We start from the raw sequence: 6230 nt of genomic DNA on the forward strand, positions 1-6230 counted from the left end.
GAAGAAGCCGCCTATGTTCACATCTGCTTTGGTTACTCTGTTATGCTCCTTTGTTGCATATTCGGGAAAAATGGCGCTTCAAAAATAAACTTTTTCTTTGTGAAAGGGACAAGCACCACTGTGAAAACAGAGTGACCCAAACAACAGATCCGGTGGTTTACGCTTATGAAAACCAGGGCATAGTAAACCATGACACAGATGTGAACAGTGCCTTATTTATGGGTACACCTCAGGTCTGACAACCTTCTCAAATTCTAGCCCTGTCCATGCCTTTCTTCTAAATTGTTGCATTAGGAAAAATGCCTGCTTAGAAATTCTGATTTCAACCATCTTCTTGAGGGAAAAAACTTGTGGGGTGAATATTTAAGCCTTTCTGAAGTTAATGAAGTTAACAGTCTTCACAGTAGAAAGGAGATCTGAAGGTGTCGCTCATCTACTGCTGCACCTGTAGCTAAGCTACAGCCCAATCCTGAGATTTACTCAGTGGGGAGTCTGGGTCCCATATAGTGCTGTAACTCACTGAGGTGGTCGCACATGCCCAGTTCCATCCTTCAGCTGCCACCAGCTGTATCTACTGTTAGGAGCTGTAACAAGTACAGGACACTCCCCTTGAGCTGTCAGCTTAAAATAAATCTAGCGGAGCAATTAATGGGGAGATCTTTGAATCCATGTGAGGTACAGGGCTGGTTCTAGCTTTGTATTATTTAATGTCTCATTTTACATTTTCTTTACACTAATCATGGGATAACCCCTTTTAATGGATACCAAAATTATGTCCTTTTGGCATCAGTCTGGCCAGTATACGTCTGTATATCTTTGTCTCAATTGCATGGATCCATGGGAAGCTATGGGTGAGGTTAGGCTCTGTGTGCTTCTACTGTGACATATGTCATCCTGATGTACACCTCTGACAGAAGTACATAATGTGAACAGAGCCGACAAACCTGAAGCTGTTTTTTATTGTACTAGAAACACTGAAGTGAACAGATGTATATGAAGCTGGGGCACATTCTTAAAGTAACATTTTACAGAAATTTTAATATTTGTATATTTGCCCCATTTTATATTTAAGAAGTCCTAACTTATAGTTTATATTACTTTTGTACAAGTTTCTTTTTTTGAGGGAGGGATTTTGATAATTTATTATTTGCCTAAGAATTGGGATGTTAGAGGTTATGCAAAACATTTCTGGTATTTGTGGGCCAATTCTCCGGCCTCTTGGAGGGTGAACTCTGAGGCTCTGAACTAATTATCTCAGGAAACTGAACATCTCGCTGAGGAGGCTATTATTTTCATTATAGAGAGTAGAGTTATATTTTATGTGACGTTGTTCTGTTTTTTTTTTTGTTTTCTTTCCCCCCGCAAAATATGGTTGATCACGGAACTGCCATCTATGCGTTTTCATTTCTGTGATATTATAAAATTCACACGTTTCCTTTATAAAGTATTTTATATCCTTTTTAAACACTGTATTCTTAATAAAGTTTTGATGTAAAAGTAACATTTGTCATCTTCTGTTTTTGTATATTATTTAACAAAAAACAAAAGAAGTGGTCAGACTCAGGGACTACAGTTGCAAGAAAGGTGAACCTGGATTTCTGCAATGATTACTATTAACGTGTGGTCTTAAAGGAGTATACCAGTTTCATTAAATTGATGACCTATGCTCCGTGTGGTCTTAAAGGAGTATTCCACCAGTTTCATTAAATTGATGACCTATCCTTATGATAGGTCATCAATTTCAGCTCAGTGTGGTTCCAACTCTTCCCCCCCCCCCCATCTATCAGCTGTTTGAAGGGGCGCTGTATTCTCTTCAACTTTAACTTGCACGCCTTCTTTATTGAAGTGTAATGTGATATCGATGATTCGTGCTAAGGATAGATACTCAATATCACAAAACCAGAATACCCCTTTATTTGTTGTCTAAGTCCCAATTATAGCCAAACGCAATCTAACTATGCAACAGCTGTACCGGTCGGGTCTTTTATTGAGTACAATGAGTAAACCTCCACAGCGCAGGGAGAAGTAACAAAGTGCAAAATTAGGCTAATCTAGGGCAGCCGTGTGCCTGGTGGAAAAACTATTTGTTTTTCGCCAACATGTATGCCAGGCTTACGGTACATGTTGGTAAATTTGCTGGGGCCAGCGTCACGGCATGACTCTCAACACACCCTTGTTCCGCCCAACTGTCAAAAAATTTTCAACAATGGTCATGGAACTTTAATATTGTTGTACAACTGGTCAAAAAGAGGACTTTATTTTTACAGCTTACATAGTCTCTTGATAAATGAACCCCAATGGCTTTCGGTTCATCAGTATTTCTGGGATGCCTTGCATGCACAGCCCTCTTCAGATCATGCTGCAGGATCAAAATAGGGTTAATGTTAATCCAGGAGATTGCAAAAAATAATGACCTTTGGAACCGTAAATGTGACCGAAACATTGAACAAATCTGTAATACTGTGTTTATATTCTGGGCCGATCGAAAATCGAAGGCTTTTCCTCACAGATTCATTCAAGAAAAATAATAGTATATGTATGCTGAAGACATTTTTCCCTATAGACAGTGCTTTCAGAAGAGCATATAGTGCCTCGTGGAGTACCTATAGGTGTGTACAACAGACCTATGGGGGACCTTTTTATGAAGCCATAGAACATCCATGTGCATGAAACCCTTAAGAGTCTGTCATCTCTGAACTCTCCCTTAAACTATAGTATTTCATAAATGATTTAAAAGACACTGGGGGTCATTTACAAAGGCCGGCATTTTAAAACTCCCCCACACCCATGCTGGCGGAGAAAACGCCTAATTTATAAGGAGGCTGAGGCCTCATCATAAATTAGGTGTACTGCTGTCTCGTGCCTAGAGTAAAAGCTACTTAGGGGCAGACTGGCCATAGACCCTGCAGAGAAATTTCCCGGTGGGCCGATGCCCATGGGGCCGCCTGAGCTCTCCTCATGGCCGCCAGCCGGGTACATAATGACCTGATGCGATGCAGTCATATTGCCTGCTATACTGAGTAGAAGAGTGCATGGGCTGAGGGTCATCCCCGTCCTGTCCTCATCTACTCATCCTACTAGGTGTGGTTACGTCACTGCATCGCACATGGGGACAGCGGGATGTGCTCCACTCATCAGGAGAATGAAGCTAGGTGAATATTACTGATTTTTGTTTTAGAGAATCATGTTTACCTGATCCTTTGCTATCCCACTGCTGCTGCAGCTCTCTGGCATCTCTGTTTGATTAGGGTCATGTGGCTGCTGTAGCCAATGACTGTCTGCAGTGGTGACATGTCCCCCATGTGTCAAGTGGCCCAGTGACATGACTCATGGGGTACACGTCACCCCTTCGCCCAGTCATTGGCTGCAGCAGCCATGTGACCAGGATGACCAGAAAGCTGCAGTGGTGGCTGCCGAGTGAAGGAGCCAGTATCCAGCGATTGAGATCAGGCATCATTCCCTCCGCAGGTCCAGCCCCATTGGTGAACAACTCTTTTATAGTAGCACTGTACTTTGGGAAAAATTTTGATATATCATCGTGGTATATCAAAAGATTTTATTGGTGGTGGACCGAGTTGATACCCCTGCCGATCACTAGAATAAGGCAAGAGAAGCGCTCGCATAGCGCGCTCTCTTCTCAGTTCAGGAGACAAGTCCATAGACTTTCTATTGAGTCCATCTCACTTCCATCTTCTCATTTTCTGTCCTCATTCTAGTGATTGGAGAGCAGAAGCAAGATAAGATGACAGAGAACTAGCCCTGGAAAAGGGAACATGCAGGGTTAGGCCAGAAAATGAAATTGATCCACTGAAGAAGCAGGACTGCAGGAAAAAGGACTCTAAGGGGGTCATTTATGAATCTGAAATACACTTAAATTAGGCGCATTTCAGGCTAGTTGCACCGCAATCTGCAACTTCTCCCAGCTCACGCCAGGTCTAAAATTGTGGGCGTGGCGGGGAAGAGGACTGGCCTGCATTACTTGTGCTTTGCGTGAAAATAATATATAATAATATAATAATAATAATCATAAATCAAACTTTCACTTTTTAATACTTGGTTGCAAATCCTTTGCAGTAAATTACAGCCTGAAGTCTGGAACACATAGACATCACCATACGCTGGGTTTCATCCCTGGTGATGCTCTGCCAGGCCTCTACTGCAACTGTCTTCAGTTCCTGCTTGTTCTTGGGGCATTTTCCCTTTAGTTTTGTCTTCAGCAAGTGAAATGCATGCTCAATTGGATTCAGGTCAGGTGATTGACTTGGCCATTGAATAACATTCCACTTCTTTCCCTTAAAAAACTCTTTGGTTGTTCCTGCAGTATGCTTTGGGTCATTGTCCATCTGCACTGTGAAGCGCCGTCCAATGAGTTCTGAAGGATTTTTCTGAATATGAGCAGATAATATTGCCCAAAACACTTCAGAATTCATCCTGCTGCTTTTGTCAACAATCACATCATCAATAAATACAAGAGAACCAGTTCCATTGGCAGCCATACATGCCCAAGCCATAACACTATAACCACCATGCTTCACTGATGAGGTGGTATGCTTAGGATCATGAGCAGTTCCTTTCCTTCTCCATATTCTTCTCTTCCCATCACTCTGGTACAAGTTGATTTTGGTCTCATCTGTCCATAGGATGTTGTTCTAGAACTGTGAAGGCTTTTTTAGATGTCGTTTGGCAAACTCTAATCTGGCCTTCCTGTTTTTGAGGCTCACCAATGGTTTACATCTTGTGGTGAACCCTCTGTATTCACTCTGGTGAAGTCTCTTGATTGTTGACTTTGACACACATACACCTACCTCCTGGAGAGTGTTCTTGATCTGGCCAACTGTTGTGAAGGGTGTTTTCTTCACCAGGGAAAGAATTCTTTGGTCATCCACCACAGTTGTTTTCCGTGGTCTTTCGGGTCTTTTGGTGTTGCTGAGCTCACCGATGCGTTCCTTCTTTCTAAGAATGTTCCAAACAGTTGTTTTGGCCACACCTAATGTTTTTGCTATCTCTCTGATGGTTTTGTTTTGTTTTTTCAGCCTAATGATTGCTTGCTTCACTGATAGTGACGGCTCTTTGGATCTCATCTTGAGAGTTGACAGCAACAGATTCCAAATGCAAATAGCACACTTGAAATGAACTCTGGACCTTTTATCTGCTCATTGAAATTGGGATAATGAGGGAATAAACACACACCTGGCCATGGAACAGCTGAGAAGCCAATTGTCCCATTACTTTTGGTCCCTTAACAAGTGGGAGGCACATATGCAAACTGTTGTAATTCCTACACCGTTCACCTGATTTGGATGTAAATACCCTTAAATTAAAGCTTACAGTCTGCAGTTAAAGCACATCTTGTTCGTTTCATTTCAAATCCATTGTGGTGGTGTATAGAGCCAAAAATGTTAGAATTGTGTCGACGTCCCAATATTTATGGACCTGACTGTATACAGAACACCTAACCCAAACCTGAACTTCAGTGAAGAAGTCTGGGTTCGGGTCTGGGTACCGCAGTCAGTTTTTTATCATACACGTGCAAAACGCATTGCACCCGCGCGATAAAAACTGAACATCGGAACGTAATCTCAGTCAAAACTGACTGCAATTGCGTACCTACTCGCATGATTTTCCCTGATCGCAGACGCAATGCATCCGGACCTAATCCGGACACGCTCGTCTGCAAGGGGCCTAAGACAGCTAGGAAGCAGTCTTACACTTAGAACTAGCGAAGGATCCGCCGAAGTTGTGAAGAGGCCAGCGCCTCTTCATAACTTTGGCGGAACCACCACCAGCTTAAGGCTTTATTAAGACCGGCGTCTAAAATGCCGCTCTTAATAAATGTGCACCAAAGTCTTTGGAGACCAGCTGCTATGCGCCGCTGTTCCGCTGCTTACCGCCGCGGTGCGCCGTGTTCAGAGGTGACCTGCTGCCAGTGTTTTCTTTCAGCCCTGGCCACAGAATTCTTGCCTCTTGTTCCCTGCAGCATTTCCTTAGGGGCTGGCGTGCGTCACTTCCTGTGCTTTATGGGTTAGATCATGTGATCTCGCTGACCAATCCTAGCCCTCCTGCACATATATAAGTGGCTCAGCCCCATTCCCAGATGCCTCCGTGTCAAGGTCCTTGTGTCCTGCTAAGGTTCCTGATATCGGCTTGTGTTCCTGTGTTCCTGACTCGTACTTGTATTCCTGGACTCTGCTACCTATTGGAAGATCCTGGTGCAATATTGTCTGAAGGGG

The sequence above is a fragment of the Bufo bufo genome, chromosome 2, assembly GCF_905171765.1.
Source record: "Bufo bufo chromosome 2, aBufBuf1.1, whole genome shotgun sequence".
NCBI lineage: Eukaryota > Metazoa > Chordata > Amphibia > Anura > Bufonidae > Bufo > Bufo bufo.